This window comes from Ambystoma mexicanum, chromosome 1q (genome assembly GCF_040938575.1).
Source record: "Ambystoma mexicanum isolate Mex_15411 chromosome 1q, UKY_AmexF1_1, whole genome shotgun sequence".
NCBI classification, from domain to species: Eukaryota; Metazoa; Chordata; class Amphibia; order Caudata; family Ambystomatidae; genus Ambystoma; species Ambystoma mexicanum.
In genome coordinates, this window is record NC_090922.1 from 714968851 (window position 1) to 714992304 (window position 23454).

The following is a 23454-nucleotide window of genomic DNA, read 5'->3' on the forward strand; positions in this document are numbered from 1 at the left end:
GAACATTGGTACAGGAAATGGCGATCTTTGTTGATTACCCCTTTTTTCAGGTGTCACATTATTTTTACCTTGGCTTTGAGCAAACTCAAGGGACATTTTGGCTGACCTGATTTCCATTACTGTGGCTGAGGGTTCTTTAGATTTAGGTCTAGTATCTTTCATTTTATCACTTTCTCTACCCTGACAATAGAGTACCTCATATAGTTTTGTGCTTTGATGTACAATCCATTCAAGGGACTTGTCACGGTCAAATTCACGGACCAATTGGGATATGATGTCTTTCTGTAGCCCATAGAAGTATGCAGTTTTAAACTCATTGGAATTTGAGTCAAAAGATACATCAAAGCGAGAAAATGCTCTTTTTAAGTCTTGTAAAAATTGGCGAGGGGATATATTAGGTCCAGCAGTAATTGTGTACGCGACTTTCTTTGCCTCCTGCAATGACTGAAAAGGAGAAAAATGACGCCTAATTTCTTTTTCAAACTCCAGCCATGTCATATTCTGCTGTTCATTTAATCCCCTTATGATGCTGGCCGTCGGGGCATCTAAAGTTAAATGAAAATATTGTCTGTACTGTTCCTTAGGTATCTGGAGTGCTTTAAAAATGTCATGCACCGCTTCTAAGTGATCCTCAATGCAGCATTCACCTCCCTTTTTAAATGGTTTGATCAGGGCTTTAATGGATTTCATTATTTTTATGGGGCTACTTGTTGCAATGCATGGAATTGCACTATTTTGTGATTCAATCCTGTTTTCAGGTGTATGAGATTGGTGGCTGCCCCCAATGGGAGTATCAAATCCCCCAAGGGCGCTGCAACCAAGTTCAGTCACCGGCCCAGTCACTGGAGCACTAGCTCTTTGGGCAGAGCTAGAATTCACCTCCACTCCATTAAATGTGGTACCCTGCCGCCTCTCCTGGGACCTGGGAATGCACATTTGCTGTTCTAAGTCCTTACACTTTTTAAGGAGTCTGGTTGCTTCATTTTGCAAATAATTATTTTCATCACTCATTTTATTAATCACCTCCTGCATTTCGCACATTTGCATTTGGCATTCATTGAACTCTTTATTTCTCTTGTCTCTTTCTTGGATCATTTTAATCATTTCTTGTTCTGCACTCTGGAGATCACCTTCTTTTTCACAATGTTCTTTTTGTAAAATCTGCATTTCTGAAACAACCTCATCTTTATCCTGCCTAATGTGATCCACTAAGGCTTTTAAGTGTGCCAATTCTTGCTCACTATCTTCAAATTGTTTCTTGCTTTTGGATAACTGAGTATCAAAGTCTCTGCATTTTAATTGCATGCATTTTTGGCATACATCCAATTCTGCTCTCAACATTTCCTGATTTTTACTTGCCCCCTCTAATTCAGTCTTTAACCTGTTAATTAGCTGAGTATCATTCTCTTGCATTCGCAGGGACTTGTTTAAAATAAACCATATTTTGCCGCATAGCCGTATTAAACAGTCTTTCTCTGCACTTTTATCGGCTGCATTCAATAATCTTGTAAGGCAGACCTGAATTATGCTGCCTTCTGCAAAAATATTGTCTAATTTTTCTTTCTGCACCTCACCCTGAATGCGGTTACTCCATTCCAACGTGCTATTCGATGACCAATTCCCATGTGCAAACAACTTTGCCTCTAAATATTGCACTAGATCTGAGAATGTGGTTTCCCTTTGTGACATTCTGAAATTCGTTTTTAGTGGCACACTGCTATTATAAAATGGGTTCCCTTTAATGTGCAAATGGCAGTGTGAGACACGCTTGCCACGCCCAGTAGGTACTCTATGATCACTTTCCCGGCCTGCAACGCACCATAAATATGTAGGGTATTTTGTGGAGATTTGGGGCCTGACGGTATTTTATTACCGCCGAAAAATAACTTAGCAATAATCACTCCTCGTATTCAGATTGGGCCCTGTACAACAATAATACAGTGGACATGCATTATTTCAGCACCCAGACATGCATATTTGGTGTGCGTGGTTGGTATGCGTATTTGGTGGTATTTTGGTGAGCATTATTCCCTTGTTTTATCGGTGGCCCCAATGTCCAGAATCCCTTATCTTTGCTTAGATTTTTCATGTAATCACTAGAGAGACCTCAGGCCTACATTTCAGGAATACCACATTTTCAGTGTTAGTGTTAGTGTGCCACCATGGGCAATCTCACTGACTTATTTACGACAGAGAGCTATATGTGGTAATTTCCACTACCTTATATACGGTAGGGAATTATGTCCAGAGAGTCTCTCTTCCCGTTGGCTCATGTACCTCCAACAAGCTATGCTACAATCACTCACAACTGTTCATACTGAATCTGATCATGCAAAATGACAATTGCACTGTTTAAAAATCTCCCCTCATCAGCACTGTATTGGTAAATAGAAGACACACCACCCGTCTGCTTTCAAATATTTTTCTGTATTATAAAAGTTGCATTTAAACACGATCTCATTCTTTACAGAAATAAATACAATAGCACAGTAACAGCTTTGTCTATGACACACTGCAAAGAGAGTGGCGGAGAACAGAACTCAAATTGCAACATTAGCATTTGATTAAGGCATGCACAGGAATCCTACACTGACTGCATATTATCGTACACACTCAGCTCCCACACTTCTGTAATTACCTTATCTGTTCAGAGTTTTCTTTGGCTGTTCTCTTTCTGAATGTGGCTCCCTTGAAGATTAACCCCAGTAAAACGATCGCCTGCCTTCTCAAACCGGGGGTCATTGCCTGGAATTCTCAGCTTTTGCAGATAGGAATGCTCCAACCAGGAAAAGGTCTTCCTCCCAGCTCTGCCAAATCTTGACTGCCTTTCTTCTTCCTCAAACTCCCCCCAGCAAAAACCTGATCACTCCCTCTAGCATGATACTTGCTATGACGCTGCTCCAATCAGAATTAATCACGCCATCTCCTCCTTCTCTACACAATGGCTCATTTTTATAGTAATACTTTGTAACCAACTGATTTCCTGTTCTTTCGAGCCCATTGGCTTCCTGTATTTATATGGGCAGGGCAGCAGAGAGAACAGAAAAAAAATGGATGTGCGTTTAAAAGTTCACTTTCAGAATAGGCCTAATTCTGCAGTGGCCGCCCTGTTATGTGCTAAAGTTGATGCACTCGAAGGCATGGGACTGAGCCTATCGGTAAGTGGATATCCCATGAGCCATCCTCTTATAGGCAAACCGGGAGTGCAAAGTATATACAACACTTTGGGGTCTCATGGTTTACTGCACAATAGTCCCCTTGTACCTGCCCTTGGTGAGTATGGGACACGTTTGGGGGACTATGAGTTTTCGGGTCAAGAGTTGCCACAAGTTGTGCCAAGGGGTACCGAAACATTGAATCAATATCCTTACTCAGATAGTAATTGACCTGTCAATTTGATTAGCTGGAACACACATGGGCACAAGCATTTACTTCATAAGGACAGGTCAATTAATGTATTATTTGGCCAAGATGTGATTATGTTACAGGAAACATGGTTGGATAGCCCTGTCTACATCTATGGCTACCACCTTTATCATGTGTTGGCTAAGAAAGGCTCAGAAGGTAGGCACTCTGGGGGGCTAATTGTTGGAGTTAGTCAAAGGCTGTGCACACGTGAAGTCTGGCAAATCTGTGATGGGGAATATGCATTGGTGGTAGAGTTGATGATGAACACAGGTACAGATAGTTAGGTGATGTTGATAATTAATGTTTATCTTCCACCCAGTATAAAAAATATCAAGGAATTTCTGCACAGATTGGAGGAGTGTATGACAGAGAACCTTAAAGTAAATGGTGATAATGGTTTAGTTTTGCTGGGTTGGAGATCTAAATGCACAGTGTATTGAACCCAAGCTGTGTTCTAAATATAGCAGTGTTTCACCCAGAAGTACATTGGCCCAGGAAGGTGGTAACCCTAGAGGGAAGCGATTGGTTGGTTTCCTCCGACAATGGGACATGAGTATGCTAAATGATCATACAAAGGGGGATGTCCCTGGTCAATTTACTTGGAGGGGCCGAGTTCCAGGGCCACGTTTGACTTTATATTTGGAAATAATGCCTGTTTGATGGCAACCAGAGAGTTTGGAATTTATGGCATGGGTTATATTTATCACAATGTATTGGTCCTGACTCTCAGAGTGCGTGACTCCCTACAGATAACGGGAGACCAGCTGGGTGTTCTGGTCTACAGGTTAACTATGCTGGACATTCCATACGTTACAGAATAACAGGAACTTGGGTAAAATTGGGGGAAAAGTTGATTCCCTTGATATTGACAAGATAGAATTTCTTAGGACTCTTGAGTGAAAATGATATTGAAGATTGGTTTAAGAACTTGGCCACAGTGACTGGTAAATGCCATAATAGGCAGTTTGTGGTAAGTGCTAAACAAAATAACGATCAAGTAATTAGGGATGCCAAGCGCACCAGCGCACCATCCGTAGGGAAATTAGAAGGGTGAATGGTTTACTATATACTATGGAAATGGAGAAAGAAATGATAAAAGGTATTAAGAACGCATATAGAGGATGGCAAAAGCGATGGAAATTCACTATAAAAAATAGGCAATGGCAAGATATGATAGGTGTTTTGAGTAAGAGCAACAGAAAGGAGATCTGGAGATATCTTAATAAAGCTAAGGCTGTTAATAAGAAGAAGACTCTCAACCCTATCGAGGAAAGGGAATGGCTATAGTATACTAAAAGGATTCATGGGATAAGGGCTCTCCATCCGCCTCCTGCCTTTTGGTTACAGGGTTGGCATTTGAACATTACTGAGGTTGGAATAGAGAATAAGATCCTTAAATTGAATAACTCTAGTGTACACGGCCCGAATGGTCTCTCCAATGCTGTTCTTAAAGTCAACCCTAGAAAAGGGGTAAACTTACTGAAGATTCTCTACGCCAAAGTGTGCACCACTCAGAGTATACCGAGATCATGGAAACAAGCACTTCTGGTGCCAGTATATAAAAAGGACAAACAGTGCTTGCCAGCAAACTATAGGCTCCTTTCTCTTTTAGATTCCACAGGATTTCTTTTGTTGGATAATTTCTTTTGGATGCTCTACAAAACTGAGTTTTGTCCAAACTGGGTTTAGGGCGGGATGTTGTACTTTGCATAGCATCAGAATGATGGACACATTGGGCCTCATTACGACCCAGGCACTAGAGGGTTAACAGCGCCGGTAGAGCTGCCGGCGCCGTTATCCGTCTACCGCCTCATTACGAGGTCTGTTCACGGTTCCCGCTAAGGATGTCTGGTCAGACCAGGCGTCCTTAGCGAGACCCGCTAGCAGACCAGGATGCTAACAACAGGCCCGTCATTAACAGGCCCGTTGTTAGCATCCTCCCCATTCCCATTGAGCCCTAGGGGGCTCAAATGGGAATGGGGCTGTACTGGGTCTGGGTCCCAGGAAAGGGAATTACCGGGTCCTCCAAGGTCGGAATGGCCCGGTAATTCCCTATTCCTGGAACCTGGACCCAGTACCCAGTTTGGGGGTAGCCATGCCGCTAAAAGTGGCATGGCTACCTCTGAACTCGTAATGAGGCCCATTGTATAGGGAGGCCATGGCCCCTGGGCGGAAAGCCCTGTACTCCATTTTTGTGGATTTCAGGACGGCCTACGATGGGGTTTGCCGAGAGAATTTCTGGGCAAAGATGGAGCTTTGAGGATTCTAAGGATGGCTGTTGAGCATTCTGAAAGGATTGCGTTCGAAACATCGGTATGTGTAAGGTTGGATGATCATGGGTGATTAACATCTCCTGTACTTACATGTGTGGGAGTCAAGCAGGGATGCACTCTATCGCCCCTGCTGTACAGCATCTACATGGCGGACCTGCCACTAATATTCAACCAGACCATTGGTTGTTGCCCTAAAGAGGGGGTCCGCTCTGTATCATGTATGCTGCACACCAATGATCTTGTCCTGTTTAATTGTACTTTTTGTGGAATAAAAGCCATGTTCGAGAAACTGGTAGAGTACACAGTAGTGAATGATCTGGTTATAAACATGGACAAAACTAAGGTTATGGTGGTTGGAGCCAAATTCATTAAATGTCCTGTTTTGGTAACCATGTATACAAAGGGAGAGCTGACCTACCCACACGGGTTATTGCACACACTATTAATTTATGTGTGATTGCTTTACTATAGATGAGGCTCATGAATAATTAGCCTCCAAAGGCAATAAATGTAGAACCCAAGAAAGTGCTATGGATATACCACTGAGTCTATAGCTCCGGCTACCCCATTAAAAAGCAATGTCAGTGATCTGGAGCAGGAAACCAGTGATTCTGATGGACTACTGTTGTGACGTGGTAGCCATTTTTAATTTAGAGGGTTTTTTGACAAAGAAAACATTTTTTCAAGGAAGGTACTGCACAGGTTATACTTTCAAGGAGTCACCAACAGATGGTGTACATTACAAATTTTCACATTTCAATGGTGTACATACATACAGATTCAAGGAAAGAACAGTTTCTAACGGAATCCATTTCAAACATATATTTCTAAATGTACAACTTATACAAAACATACACAATAAAATACCCACACAACTAGAACTGAAACACTAGTTCTGTAAACCTTCAAAGTGAGGCAGACTTATTCTGCCATGGTCGTGTGTGGTATGGAAAAGCAAATGAATTTGCCACCCACATGCTTGTGAGCTGGTTTGTAGAACAAGTATACAGTCTTGTGGTTCAAAAACCAGACTGTTTCTAATCTGAAACCAGTTCCAAAGATGAAGAGATAGTCTTCTTGGTGACTCAAAAGGTCAATTAATGAGTGCTGTGGGTGTGTAGAGACCAATCCTAGGTCTGTTTTGGTACCCAGTCTTGGTGTTTTAGAGAGGGTTGTAAAATAGCCATACTTGGGCTTGGAAATTAGTCGATCTATAGCTTATATCCATATAAGGAAACTAAAAGGCTTAATTAAGGCAAAGCAGCTTTTAAATTTCATTAGTAAATTTGCGATAAAGACAGCAGATGACTCTTTAGAAGGTATAGTAACATTATATAAACAATGCTTAAGTACGATGGTGCTCTATGGCCTTGGTGCCTTGGCCATGGAGGACCTACAATGACTGGACAGAATCGAAGGATACTTTTGGAAAAGGATCCTCGGTCTGCCACGGTCTATGCCTATTGAATATATTTGGCTTGAGTTTGGCCTGATTTCGTAAAAAGGACAGGTTTTAATGATGCAGGGTTTGCTGTACTTGAAAAAGAACACTAATCCGAAATGTGAACTCTTTCTTTCAATACTGGCTTCGACTACGGGCCCCATGCCGAAAGCTGAAAGTAGTGATTTCTATAACTGTATGGAAAAATGTTTTTAAAAAATTGCTTGGATGCCCGATTTTAGATGAGGTACTAGTTTTACTTTTCTGAAGTAGATATTTAAAAAGAAACTACGGCAGTGGGACTGGGCAATTATGAAAATCTACATAGCCTCCGGTCCCATGTGGAAGTGGGAAATGTTACACATGCTTACCTTAAGGCGCAAAGGTATATTGTATGTTGCCTTATTCCAGCTCTCAGAATGTTTCAACTGAAATTAAGGACCAATCAGTTACTGTTATTAATAAATAATGGTGCAAGATATACTATTCCACATAACGAACGTACATCTTTTGTATTTAAAAGTGAATGTCTGCTGGAGGCTGCCATGCATCTGTCCACTGAGTGCTCGGGGTTAGGACCCGTTATTATTGGGGTGCTTGGTTGTTTTGTGCATTGTTATGATTCAATAATATTGGACTCATTTGGATATATTTCCTTAATACTGACGATGAAAGGGTTCATTTACTCCTGTTTAGATAATGGGGCATGATTTGGAAATGATTACCCAGGGAACATTGTTAGCATGGTTATGGTATTTGTGATAGCTTATCTATGTCAAATCGGGATGAACACTTCAGCTGAAACTAGTGTTTTCTTTTTTTTATTCTTCTTTTCTTGCTCTTAATCTGCAAGTTTGGTGCTTGCAGTTTTACTATTTATAATATTAAATCAATTTATCAATTTATCTATCCAATATTTAAATATTTGATGTTGAAATATTATTAATTAAATGTTGTTATATAATATAATGTTAAAGGAAGTAACTTGTACCCACTGATGGCTTCATCCCTGTTCATAAGGAGTTGAGTTTTGAAGGAATTGAGTTTGGCTGACATTCAAATGGAGATTTAAAATTCTATAGTATTCGAGAGTAGAATAATTAACTGTCCTGTTGATCAATAATAATTGTAGTATAATGTGGTTCTTAATAATGGTTTGTGATTTTAATAGCTATATCAATTGTTGTTGTATTCTAATGTGGAAAATGTGAATGTTTGTAAACGTTGAAATACTGTATACAAATAAACATAATAATAATAATTACCCAGGATTACCATCCAATGTCCAAGCACTCATTTAATTGATTATATACATGCCTTCTATTCGCACACCCAAAGAACACAAACCAGGGTTAATTCATGGTCCCTGTACATTTTAACTTAATTACAGCTCTGCTGACAAAGAAATACAGATGTTTTGTTTCTTGCCATCCTGCCACCCCCCCCTCTGCAGAACCACTCATTTTACCTATTGTACAATTGAATTATCTCTCCTCTCCACATCTGATTGCCCTTACAGAAAAGCAGGACAGTCACATCTGACTGACTTTAATCCACTACATTTAGTTATTTAAAGACATCCCGGTTGCCAAAAGTTTCCAATGAAGTCACTAATGGCTATTTGCCGGCTGTGCCTAGCTTGCATCTGTGGTCACTTTGGCATGGATTTAGTGGAAGATGTTGGGACAGCCACAACTACAGCTTTCAAAAGCTGATGAAATATGGATTAGAGTACAACATTTGTTCTGAGTGGCTACAGCAATTTATTTCCATGCATGGACTGCTGTACAACATTAAAACTTGATAACTTCAAGACAGCATGGATACGAGTGCTATTATTGCATAGCACAACATTGCAGCTCCTTGGTATTAGCAAGCTGAAGCATTCAAAGACGGATGCAGCATTCCTGAAATCTTGAAAACGTAGCCTTTAATTAGAGACATATGTGTCCTTTTCTAAAGTAATGCAGCAACATGCAGGTGTCCGGTCATTTGGTCGAAAATAAATGGTCGAATGACCATTTGATCGAATCAATATGGTCGAAAAAAAAAGGTCGAATTTATTTATTTATTTATTTATTTATTTATATTTTTTTTTTAGTTTGGTTGCTTAAAAAATATTTTGTAATAAAGAAATAGGGGGGTTGGGGGGACCCCCATAAATAAAAAATAATTTAAAAAAATCGACCTTTTTTTTTTAGACCATTTTACATCGATCAAATGGTCATTCGACCATTTATTTTCGACCAAATGACTGGTAACCCAACATGCACACATCATATCAGCCATCTGAAACTTTGCTCTATCGTGATGTAAGACACAGACCCCCAGGAAAGCAGCACACATGTCCCCATGACTTTATTCCGGGCAAGATTGGCTTCTCAGCCATGGAATACAGTTACATAAAAAGATGGGAAGAATATCACCAGGCAATCTGTCTTTGCTGGATAAGAATGTAAGTATGTTAGCAACCGGGACAACAGGACAGTCCTCCCTTTTCCACAGATGCACATCCACAAATGATGGTCAGACTGGAGATTTGGGAAACCTACTAGGGACAGATCACTCTGTCCGGTAGATGCTAGCGCTCAGAGGAAGCCCTAGAGGGAGTCTAAGTTGGAAAGAGGTTTCAGGCATGATGGCAGTCCAGGATACTGGGGAGGGTTAAGCCATAACTTGGCTGGCATGAGGACCGAAAATGTATGGCAACGATGCAGGCTTGAATGTCCATAACTTCATATAAAGGCTCGAAAGAATACGTTGATCACACAAGCTGTAGAAGAAGATTCATTCAAAAGAAATTCAGATGACTACAATCCAAAGCCAGATCCAAAGACCATTCACAAAGCAAGCCAGGTCCTTTCACCACACAATCATGAGCCAACATGAAATGGGAATCCATAAGCCTTCCTAATTCAGTCAGATGTCAACACAGAGGATATCCTAGGAACATGAGGGGAACAGCACAAGGAACAAATAAATTAACAACAATTAAACTCAGTGCTACTTACTTCTTGCCAAGTAGATGGTTGAGAAGTAAAGCACCAGATTTTGTGCCTTGACCTTTTTCTGGGTCTGTGGTTCAGCGGTGTCCAGAGTCAGCTCGGATTGGTTGCTATTGCATCTGGCATAGTGATGCCATAACACACTCTGCATTCAGGAGATTGTGGTTGATAAACAAGTTGCAATAGAGAACCAAGGACTCTGATTTCTGGTGTCCTGTTGTTAAGATGGATTTCTAATCTCTGGAATGGTGGACAGAGTTTAGGAGGCCACCCTAGTTATAATGAACAGGCGAAACTCTGGGAGTTTAGCCAAACCAATAAAGGTAGCAAAGAGAGTGGTCAAGGCTAAGTCTCACGAGAGGCGAGTGGGGCCAGGGTTCCACACAGTGAAATATGCATGGATTACACCTAGTAAGTGTAATAATACCATATTTATCCAGTCATGGCACACTGTGCTTCTGACTCATGCCTCAGCCCAGACATACTGGCACCAGTATGTGGATTGGAACCAACCCACATCCTGGGACCCAACATACATGATATGCAGTAGCCCATGAAAAAGTACTGCTTTACTTGCCAAATGCATGACCCTAAAAGAAAATTCCTGACCTGGGTCATGTTAGGACACTAGCCACTGTTAGTAGCCAAATGTGGTAAATGTGAGAGAGCTAACTACAAATATAGCAAAATTGTAAAAATTTAAATGCTGTCACTAGCTTGTCTTTAGGCACATTTAAAAGTATCCAAAATCCTTTGATTATCCCCATTGCACTGTATTGAACAATGATTTATGCAACATGAACAAATTACCCACATAGATAAAAAAAGTCAAAAGACAAAAGGGAAACATAGTTTCCCACTATTGACAGTCTGAAGAGCTAATCAGTTTCCACGTAACAAATGAGCAAAAGGCCAGTGGAGTGAAGCTGAAGGCTTCAATTCACTGTCAAAGTCAGGTCAAGGTGTAAAAATCAAAGCAAATACGTTTGGGGGTCCATAGAAATATGGAGGAAAGGTTTCTAAAAGAGAAAACTTTCCTAACTCCTGATATTGGTTCATGGTACTTTGCGTATGCTTATCTAAACTTTGAATAGCATTGGCTTGGTTGCCTGGTTGTTTGAGAAGTTCTGTGAACGGTGCATGTCTCAAGACTCCCATCATCTGTTTCAAATTATGCCTTCATTTATCAAATAGTACAGGTAGAAAACTGCTTGAAACCCACTGTCATTTTTAGATTCAGAGAAACATAATATCAATCACAATGGTGTCTCTTTTTGTTGATATCTGTATTATAATATGACCTACGATTTGGGTAACCTTTTTAATGTCTTACCTTTCTTACAGTACCTTTCAAAGCTGGGTTTTGGTCGCAATTTAAGTAGTCATGGTAACCTCCATATGTTGCTTAACACCACCTCTGTTCACACTGTGCACCTTTTCACAAAGAACCCAGTTGCTGTCAGGTGTGAACATCTAGAGGAGGATAGGTGAGGAAGGGGAGTGCAGTGTGAGATGAACAGCACTTTTAAACAAGGTCGTTGATTGCGGATTTATCGAGAGGTCTACTCTACAGTGAATTGCTTTTGTGTGTGCTGTATGTAGTACATAACACAGACATATGTTCCATGTTTTCAACAGGTAACAATAGATACTGCACACATTCACAACATTATTTCCTATGCTTATTGCTGGTACCCAAAATTAGAGTATATTGCAATCCAGTGGCTACATGAAAACCTAAACAATACAGGCTATAGGAATGTCAACCAATATCCTGGAAGTGAAGGCTGGAGAAGCATTGATAAGCAGCATTTAAACATACCTACATTGTATGTTACACTCTGTTCAGACAAAAGCGTTTGAATGTGTAGTGCAATTTCCACCTAGAGTCACATCATGGAGAGAGCAGTTAGTTTCTCTTTAAGCCCATCGACAATGGGGAGAAAATAAATGAATCAAGCAGAGAGAGATTCCTCAACAAGAAAACAGGTCTCATTAACAGACACAAGCATCATCCTGTGCCAGCCAGTATTGCAGATCTTAATGACATATTGGTCAGATTCTTACAATTATTTTTGTCGCAAGTGTTAAGATGTGCTACTTAACAGATCTCAACACTTGCCAGAAAGGAGAGGTATGCAAAAAGGGATCTCAATGTTCGTATCATTGATGCGCTTATTCAGATACTCTTTTCCACCACCTTTGCACATTTGCACAAATAAGGCACCTGAATGTGCATTTCAATATGCATTCTGAATTTTAAAAAATGGGATGCACATTAAAATGCACAGAAAAGAGACACCTTCCCCTGGGGCTATTTGAAACCATTTTTGTCACATTTGCATTTCTAGCCCTGCAACAGGATCGAAATGCTTCACTTTTTTTTCACATTTCACATTGATAGGCCCTTCAAGGTCCTCTCACTCTGAAACATGCTCCCAGCACCAAATATATCATATGATATGATATGACATTTATAAAGCGCCTAAACACAAGTGTTTCAAGGTGCAACGAGGCAAGGGAGAGGGAACAGAGGGAAGACAGACAGCGATTTTATTAGGCCAGGTGTCATTCAGATTGAGCAAGTGCAAGGGAAGGGGGAAAGGAAAAGTGTGGGGGGGTGCACTACATGTGATTATAAAATAATAACATAAAATAAATAAAGAACGGCCAGCTGGGGGCAAGTGCAGGGTGAGTGCAGACATAAGTGCTGGTTTGGGGACTGTAGGAATACAGAAGACAGTCCCCAGGTGCAGGGGTTGCCAGGAAGGCAGCACAAGTGTGCAACTGGCAAGGCTTGGGCCCTAGATCAGATGGATGGCCAGGTAACTCGTGCAGTCACAGTATCAGCTAGGACTTCAGCAGGGGAGAGGGGGAGAGAAAGCAAAAGCAAAGAGGAAGGTTTTTAGGTGCTTCCAGAACGAAGAGGGTTCTCCTCAAGTTTTAGGGTGGCAATGAGGCTGTTGCAGAGGGAGGCCCCAGCTGAGGAGAGAGCTCTACCGCCATCTCGTTGCTTAGAGAAGCGACTGACTCTGAGGGAGTTGGAGGTGGATGAGCAAAGAGATCGAGAGGGAAGATATTTAGGAAGAGAGTTTTGAAGGTATTGAGGCCCCAGGCCCCAGAAGGCCTTGTGGACGATGCAGAGGGTTTCAAACTTAATCCTTGCAGCCACTGGGAGCCAGTACAGAGATTTCAGTCCTGGAGAGATACAATCCCTGGGCTTGAGACCAAGGACAAGTCTTGCAGTCCTGTTCTGGATGAGTTGCAGAGGGCGTAGAGTAGAAGCAGGCAGATTTAGAAAGAGGCTTTTGCAGTTATCCAGCCTACTGAGAACCAGAGCTCTGGAGACGGTGAGCTTCTGAGGGAAGGAGAGGAAGGGAAGAATACCTCTGAGGAGGTGTGGCTGGTAATGTGACTTCTTAGAGACGTCAGAGATGTGAGGGGAGAAAGAGAGTGTGGAGTCGAAGATGACCCCCAGGTTCTTAGCCTTCCAGGTGGGACCAGGAGGAGGGCCAATGTGAATTGCAACAAGAAATTCGGACAGATACCAGCCACAAAGATGTAAATCGCACACAAACTGGTCCAAATCACATTGGAGTAAGAGCTGGTGAAATCTAACACATAGAAGTGAAGCCATAGTTCTCAGAAATTGACTTGTTCCTGCTGCCCAGCTGATTCTCTTGTGATATTTCAGATAGAGTAGTGTGATTTGCCAGAGGTTGCCAACCAGATTGACGTGTCTGTGCAGGTTTCTTATGTCTGTTGACTTCCAAAGAAATTCAACAATCAAATAAAAAAAGGAGGCCCTTAAAAATATTAAAAGTTATATTCCGATATAAAAACAATGTGTGACACATCTCGGAAAAGAGTCAAGCCTGTCTAAAGAATGGGAGTTCGACTCAGCTTGAAAGATTCACAGCATTTGGAGCTAAGACAAATACATCAGAGAGGTAATGGCCAACCGATTGCATGCATTAGTGTCTGAAGCTTACTCCTGACACTAATGCATGACAAGCTTGCAGCACCCAAGTGGGTGCTGGGAGAGCTTTTCACAGTAACTGGCCCTGGAAAGAACAACATTACTTCCCCTATTTGAGGGATAGAAATGCAAATGTCACTGCAGTGTTTCATGCATCACAGGGTAAATAACCAGCCTAACATGCATTGCGCATCCTCTTGTAACTATTTCAAAAAGGCACACATGTGTATGCCTATTTTCTGCACATTTCAAAGAACATTCCAACTGTGGGTTCAGGATACAGGATACACTTTAAAATGCACAGAAACAGCCTGCTATTTGTGCAAATGCACAAAGGGTGTGGTATAAGGCACTGGAATGCACTCATCTGTGATTCGCACATTTGACATTATTTTTGGAGCAAGTGATGAGATACACAAGCAAATCTCATAATTTGCACCAAACACATATTTGAGAATCTGTCCTATCCTTTCTTAAAGTGCTTAGTGGACCACGGCTGAAATTGAATCAAACCAAATCGAGCCAAATCAGAGATTTACTGAATCAGCTTAATTTGACTGGGGAGCCATCTCTTTACAGGCTCGAATGGCTCAGGCCAAATCATACCTGTCTTCAAAGGATCAAAAGGCATTCGGGTCAAGCACTTTAAGGCTCACCAATCTCTACTATAGGATACAAAAGATTTTGAGCCCTGGTAATTAGAAATGATTAAACCAATTACCCTGACCACTACAAAGGGAGAGATTCTAGCTAGATGTGTTAAATCTGGGTGATCAGCTGATGCCACAGGTCAACAGCGTGATCATCACACAGTATGCCCTGTTAAAGCCTTAACTTAAACACAATAGTCTAATTAAGTATTTGTGTTTGAATTAAGTCTAACAGGTTCATAGCAGAGATTAAATGGGCGGTATGGCTAAATGGGAAACAGGAGCCTAGAAAGCAATGGGTGAGTCAGATCCCTCTGGTCAGAAAGCACCACGTTAACCCACTAGTGAATGATTTCCAGATTCTAAAATTACATTGGTGTTTCACTAGTGCATGGATGCAACAACTGTTTTAGAATCTTCGCTAGTTGCCTTTCTGACACTTTGAATGTGTATTTATTTTAAATGCTGTGGCGGGTATTGTATTTGCCATTTTATGGGAATGAACATATTTAAATAATATCATATCCTCATCAAAAACGTACCAAAGGTTTCAATGTGGCGGCTTGTTCTGAATACATGATGTTGCGCGTAAACACTGTGTTGTTCATGATATCATATGATATGGCATTTATAACGCGCCTATACACAAGTGTTTCAAGGTGCCATTTATTAGACACATAAAGCTAGTAAAGCTAGTACATAAAGCATAGTGTTTTGTGTGTGTATTTTAAGGTGACATCTGATTTGTTAATACTGTTTCTGGTGTAATACTCGTAAGAGGGGCAACAGCTGTGAACTACATGATTTTATATTTTAGGTAAAAAGAGAGAAATTCTGATAATTGTGGGGTATTAAACTAGGTTTGTTGTAATACATAAAGCTTACTCATATAAATAGTTTTGTGGATCTTGTTTTGGGTAAGTCAATATATTGTCCTGAACACACAACGCTCAATGATTTAAAATTAAAATACGTTTTTTAAGCACACTTCATGTTGGATGTCTTTCTCTCCTAAACTCAGGTATAAAAGACACTAATATTGCCTAATTTAATTGTGATCAGTGTATCAAACTTACAAGGATAAAGGGCTCAAACTAAACTGCAGGTCTGAACTTTTGTCCGACCACAGAAGTCCAGCGGGAACGCTTAAATCACTGAGATATTTTGCTTTCTGATTCATTAGATTTTAGAATAAAATGCTGAAAAGTAATCTATTTCTAAGGGACTTTCTGGCTTAAATTCCCTCTGTTGCTTATTTCACTGATTTCATAGGAATTTATTAGGTTTAGTGTGTATTTTTTTATATTAATGTTTGTGTCAACATTTTGCATTTCACCATGAGGGTGTTTAGGACAATGTTTTTTTAAAAGAAAGTTTCCATGAACAGATTTCACCCTTTATTTTATTTTTATTTTTTTATTTTTTATTGTAAAAATATATTAGTTTATTACAAAGTTCATTTTTACATTTCATTTTTCCTTCAAAAGGGAAATATACAATTTGTCTTAATCAACCAACACAAAAGAACATAAAACAGAACCACACCATCAGCAAAATCTCACCGTCAGGACAAAACATCGCCGCCAAAGGTGCGGCCACCTTTTTTACCAACTGATTTTGAATTCATTGTAGCTTAACCCGCCAACCTCAGAGCTCCTGTGCATCACTATTATGCAAGTATGCAGTCAAAAATGTCGATTAAGGCACATGTTAGCATACAGTTCCTGCGTGATAGCATTTGCTGCCACCATTTGTCCATGTTACCACTTTGTGGAGCGAATCTTCCAAGAAATTGAGTTTGTAGAGTCACTAATACATGACATTCGGCACCGATATGTTGAAGCGACTCCACCTTTCTTTTACAGTAGCAGCATTGTGCATCTCCTGTTTCTGATAGATGTCTTAAGACCAATAATTCATTTGTTGCGTACAGGTTTAATCTTAGTCTCATGAATTGGTCTCTGTGGTATCTAGATGGACATTTTACCAAGTACTTTGGGAGAATATTGACTGCTCTTGCGTCCCTTTCCATGTTTAGGGCTGTCGCATAATCTTGCTGTTTGTTTTGCGTGGCTATCCAATAGCTCTCTAGTAGTTTATTTTTTGCTGCAAGTGGATTTTTTTGAAGACATTCCGTGTAGATGTTTGTTGAAGCTAATTTAACTTGTATTTTACCAGACCAGCTATGGAGTGACCCTCTATCAGGTTTCTCCTTTTGTGGATCTAGAAGTTGATATGACAGGGCTGCAGTCAACAGCATCATTTTTAACCATATCACAATGGATTTCCAGAGAACTAATTAAAATAGTAAATGAAGGCCAAGTTCGTATCTTATTAGTGTGATGGGTACGCTCTGTAGGAGATGCAAAACTTTCCGTTAGACTTGTCCTTCCAAGATTTCACCCGTTTCGCGGTCGATATTAAATCCTGCTACACTGCCAAATGTTATTGTCACAATCACCTTTTAGCGATAAAACGTAAGCATTGGTTGCACAGTGAATTTTTCTGTAAATTGCATGCATTTTCATTCCTGGTAGGGCTAGATTGTTCATTCTGACTTTGAGGTCCTGGGTCCATGCCCATTCTCGTACTGATTTGTTGAACATGATACCCAGGTACCTGATTGAGTCTACCTTTTCCAATTGAGTTTTCTCTGTGTGCCACTTGAACTTTAATCCTTTTTTACCCAGCTTTCTGCCAAAAGCCATGATTTTACATTTGGCAACATTTATTTTTAAGTTGTTCTCTTAAAAATAAGTTACCAGGTCCTTTATTAGTCTCTGGAGGCCAATTTGGGTTGTGTCCATTAGCACAACATCATCGGCTTAAATGGCCCATTTTATTTGATGATTGTTTACTCTTGTAGGAAATTATATAGTGTTATTGAAGGCTGTTTGCAAGTTTGTGATGTAGAGTTTAAATAGCAGTGCTGCGAGTGGGCAACCTTGGTTTATTCCCTTCTCTGTAACGATCTTTGCAGAGCCATCTCTGTCTGTATTAAGTTACACTTTTATAGCAGTGTTTGTATGAAGAGCCTTTATTGCCTGTAGCAATTTTTGTGGGGAATTCTGATGTTCTAATTTTGCCCATAATCTGTCTCGGTCTACATTGTCAAATGCCTTGTGTAAGTCTCTGAAGTACAGGAACAACTTTTTCCTGTTCTTCATCGCTCTACGTTTCACTAAGTTAATTGCCACTAGATTGAGTTCAACTCCAACGCCTTTAGGGAATCCCGTTTGCCTGGGATCCACAAAGTCTGCCTCCTCCGCCCATTTAGCAAGTTTGTTTCTGCAGAAAGGAGGCGAACATCTTGCCGATCATGTCAAGCAAGGCAATCGGCTGAAAGTTGTTAGGATCACACCGGTCTCCCTTTTTGTATATAGGGACATTTATTGCCCATCGCCAAGATGATGGAATGCTTGCCGAGGCATTTATCCATTTAAACAGGATTTGGATGAAGGTTGCCCGCTCTTACTTATTCCTTTTAAGGGTAATATTGCTCAACCCATCGGGTCCGGCAGTTTCTGAATTTTTAATTTGCTTATTGCCTCCAATATTTCAGGTCAACTTGTTTCCACTGACCAAGGTGATCTCAATTCACAATTGTTAATGCTTGACTTGACTTTCGAAGCAGGCGCTATAAAGACCTCTGAGTAGTGTTGTTCCCACGTGTCTGCACTGATGGTGTTAGTCAAATGTGCCTGTTGCGAAAGACAACCTTCATTCAAGATGATCAAGGTGTCTCTGGAGTCTTTTGCGAAAATAGATTTCAACATGTTCTCACCTTGCTCTTGATCTTGCTGCATGTTCAATGAGATTAACCAATTTCGATATTTCTGGTGACATTTTTTAATTGCAAGGCCTGAATTATGGTTTGTGGTTGATTTTATCCGATAAATGTCTTTTCATAGTTTTTTATTTTCTCTGCAGCTATTTGCTTACTAAATAAATATTTAACAAGTTGCCTTTCCACTCGAAAGCCCCTTTTTTGGTTTGAAACTGTGAAAGTAGAGGCACATAATTGACTGAGTGATCTCCTTCTTCTCTGAGTGTTGCTACAATGATGCATAGTAATTCAGTAGCTCCTCTAGTGAGCCGCAGTCGATTTAATCCCTGACTTACTTGCACATTGCACGTGTAGCTACTTGACAACTGACTCACTTCAGTTGACCAGGTCAATTTGAGAGTGTCGTAGTCACTATTTGACATCTTTGTTACTTCAAGTGTTTTTATTATTGGGATAACATTTTGAAGCCCAAAAGTAGTCAATGATCTTGCGACAGCTGTCTCTATGCCATGTTGGACAGGCCGGAATGTCACCCGGCATTGTACCGTTCAGCATCACATAGTTTATAGTTGCCATTTCTTCATCCCAATGTCGCTGTCGTTCCACCTATTTCCCAGGAGAATTAGTATAGGCAGCTTTCCTTGCCCAGTTTTGGCCAAACCAACAAAGGTTTAGATTGCTGCAGATAATTGTTGTTAGCTCGGCATATCTGCATTCATCAGTGTCGATGCAACTGAAGATACAAACTTTTTTGCGATATCATAGCCAGATTCCAGTATAAAGTGAGAATAGGGAGGTATTTCAATTTACTACACCTCCATCCTATTTATTCAATTACTGTACATTGGACAAACACGTTGGGATTTATGGATTTTACAATTTTACAATTTGAGTTGTGCTTAATTAAAATCAGTAGGCCGGAAAAAGGACACTCTAGTTTTCCCTTTCCTGCAGGATTTAGTAGGGTTGTATACCCATCACACATCAGTGGTTCACGTAACCAGGACTAATGGAGGCAAATTATTGGACTGCCTCTTTTGTCTAGCCCGTCTTCACAGAACAGGTGTTGAAAGCCTCTCGTGTTGCACAAAGTTAATGAACAGTAGTCTGATGTTAGTTCCTCTCAGTGCTAATGATGATTTAATCAAATTTTCTTCACAGGCACAATTGCATCTCTCGTCGTCGTGTCGTGGTCGTTCTGAGCTTTTTTATGAGTACCTTATTCTCCTTCTTTTTGCAGAAAAACTCTTTTCTGCTCTTTTTCGGTCATCCATCTGTACGGAGAAGTTGTGGACCACTAATTGTGCGAGTCCTGAGTACCGTTTTTTTCTCGATATTTTGTCATCTCATATCCAAATGAAAGTAATGCGGTACTTGCTGACAAAAGAGTACTTTCATTCACTGCTGAAAGGAGATGCAAGATCACCCAATCTGAGCATTGCTCACATGCATAATCTACTATGTCGATGTCTTCCGTCATAATTGTACAGAGGGACAGGACTAAGTGAAGCAGTTTCAAGATGTTATATCGGTTCAAATTTACTACGTTTTTTGAACCAGCAACATTTTCCACTTGTAATTTCCACTTTGATCTTGTTAGTTTACTACTAACTAGTGGTGCATCTTCCCTTTTATCTTCTTTTGCCTGTACTTGTGCTGCCGTATATTTGGGTTTTAAACTCAATGAACTCGCCTCCAGTTTTATATCATCATTTTTTCTGTTGTTTTTCTTTTCTGATAGCCTGGTCAGCTTAAACCATAAGAGCTCGGTTTGCCGGGCATAGTACATCCTTAGTTAAGCGGTTTTGACGATAGCAACTTTGACTCTGTTCATTTATTGACATTCCATTGACTCATTTGTAGGATTTCTTTTGGGCTATCGCCATGCAAAATGTCAGCTACTGATTGTCCTGGTGTTTCATCATCTATTGAACATGTTTACAAATTTGCCAAGTCTTCTGTGGTAAATGAGTTTGGTGCGCTAAATTCACTATCATCTCATCGCTGTTTTTTTTGGCGTGACCATTGCATTGCAGCGTGTCATTTTGCTGGGATGAAGTTGAGTTAGATTTGAATGCTGTTTTATGCTTTGTCAGAAAAGGCCTTAGATCAAAGACAGCTGGAGGAGGGGTAAAATTATGAATACAAGTTTTGGAACATTTTGGTTTGCCTCTTTTGCTCACTAAGTTTATGGATTTCTGTGTTTCCCTTACATTTGTCAATTTGTCCTTACAGTTTTGGTCAACTTCTCTAGACAGGATTGTTGGTCTCCTTTTTGCGAAAATATCAAATGTTGATGTTTGCTTCAACATATCTACAACGAGTGGAGCTGGACCTTGCTGTTCTACATAACTTCTTATTCTCATCTTTTCACTTTGATTGTCATGTCTGGCTCTTTCGTTTGCCCATTTTATTGATAAATCTTTGCTTGTAGCTCGCAGTTGGATACCTGCATCTGCTACCAGTTTTAGACTGACAGTCTTGTCAGTTTGTTGTAGTTGAGGGGCCAGATATGAATGTTGTGTAGTACTGGAGACTCCAACGCATGGTTTTTCCATTGACTAGCTCGTCGGATCCTTGTGTGTCTCATTTCTCGATTTTATCTCAAGAGTCTTGTTGGCTTCTATATCAGTTGTTGTAGCGCCATTAATTTTGTGGGACCTGCTTTTTGCATCGAGATGTAAGTCTCTAAGATTTTCAGATGGAGGATGACACAGATTGAGCTGTATCCATTTAGTACAATCCAGGACTGCCTCCATTAATTCGGCTTTTCCATCAATATCACGTCTTGTGAGATCACACAGTCTATTCTACCATTTTGAAGATGATTCAGCTTCAATATCCAGCGTTTTCTCTATCTGGTTTGTAAATGTTTCCAGAGTGGATATTTTGGCGTTCATTATTCCAAGTAGCGATGTTTGATCTTTCAGAGTATCATGCAGAGTTTCGTATACTTTAACGAATGGTAACATTGCTTTCGTCGTCACTGCCATCACATTATTGAATAGTTGTATACTTTTTGCAGTTGCAAGTTGCTACTAAGTTATATTTTGTAAACTGCCCAGCTCTGGAGCTGTTGGTACAGTTTCTTCCACTCCATCATTGAACAACGGATTTGGAAAGGTATCTTGGGTGCACAGTCTGAAGTTGAGTTATTTATAAGATTTGTGTCTGATTGCACTCTAGAGCAATCCAATGGCAGTTTTCCTTTTCCTTAGATGGACAGTATTGGTAATGATGTCTCATTTTGCGACAATGCTATGAACATTTGTCGTGGTCCAATAAGCTTGCTCAGGTTCACCCCGCCAATACGCAACATTTTTTTTCCGTGGACGATTCCGGTTTGTGGTGCATTCTTCCCAAAATCTCTTCTTGCATTACTCGCCCCTTTTAAGTCAAAGCTGGCATCTAATTTAGCTCTTAGTCCTGCGAAGTAGGCTTTAAGGCATCTAGCTAGCTGGGCTTTTATTAGAGCCAGCTCGTTGTGTTTAGTGCAAGGGAACTAACGATTTAAAAGATGCTGTTATTGGTCCTACTAGTTGAGGGGTTGATAAACAAGTAGTTGTTTGTCTTCAAATCAATCGATGATTTGCCACATTGATGGAGGCCAGGTTTTGATTTGGGGCTTTATTACTCATCAGGCGACTGGGCCCCGATGCGATGAGTTTTTCCTGACTGATGGCATTGGTGATAATCTGGACAGTCCTTTTAGATGTTGCATTTTTTGAGGTGTCTCGTCCGAGACAGTTTGCCACTCATCCAGATCCATTACAAGTGGTGGCACTTGCTGCTCCGTATTCGTGTCTGTTTGATGTATAAGCTTGGCCTTGTTGTCATTATTTGTCGAGGCAGCACTCACATGTTTCTCAACATCGACTATCGTCTCTCAAATGTTTGTCGGGCCAGGCGTCATTGCTGTTTCCTCGCTGTTTTCATTTTCATTTTCATTTTCATTCGCCATACTTGCTTCCAAAAGTTCAGCATCTGAAATGGTTGCATTTACCATTGTCAATATTGTCTTCGCTCGAGGCTGAGCAGCCACTCCCGTCTCAAGAGCTGTCAATATTAGTTCACTGAGGTTGCGATCTTTGTTCGACAGCGTAAGATGTTCACCAGATTTTGGTCTGCTCTCTGGTACACTCTCTAGGCTCGTCCTAATTTCACCTTTTTGAAAATCATTCGTGGCAAAGTACCAAACACCTTGTTTGTATAGTATGCTCTAATGATTTGCAAAGCACACACTTAAGGAAATAGCTCGATAGTGTGACTATACACAGAGTAGTAGAACTCATTCTGAGAGTGGAATGGGCCACAGAGCCACCCACTTGGTAAATAAAACACACCACCTCAGCCAAGTGTGATCGGTTTCACAACAAAGATTTTCTCTATAAGAGATACTAAAAGAGATGCTTGGCAAGGGACACCATTTCATGAATTTGTGGAGAAAAAGATTGGCGTTTTTTTTTTCATTTGTATAATGTAATTTAAGTGGTCTTCTTGTACAGAGCCCGTCTGCCACTATCGGTGGCCTCCCTGCACTTTGAATCAAACCTCAAATAGGTAACACTACCTTAGTTGATGTTCCTTCAGTTTGCTACTTGTGTTCACCAGGTAAAGTGGTGACTTTCAGAATGCTTATGGATTAAAGGGGCATTAGGTCAGTTTCGAATGAGACTTGTAGTGAAATGTGCTAAAGCCATGGCCAGTGGCTAATGCAAATTATATCAATTTCCCAATGTTCAAGAGTGTGTTATGCCGAATCTTTGTAGCTTCTAATCGCTCCATTAGCAGGTGTTGTTGTTGCTTAATGAAAGATTGGATTGCTCTACTTACCAATTACGCATGGTGGAAAGGTTCAGTGCCCCATGGCAAGAACCAGAAGTAATGACTGCAGATCCTCAGGCTTAGACA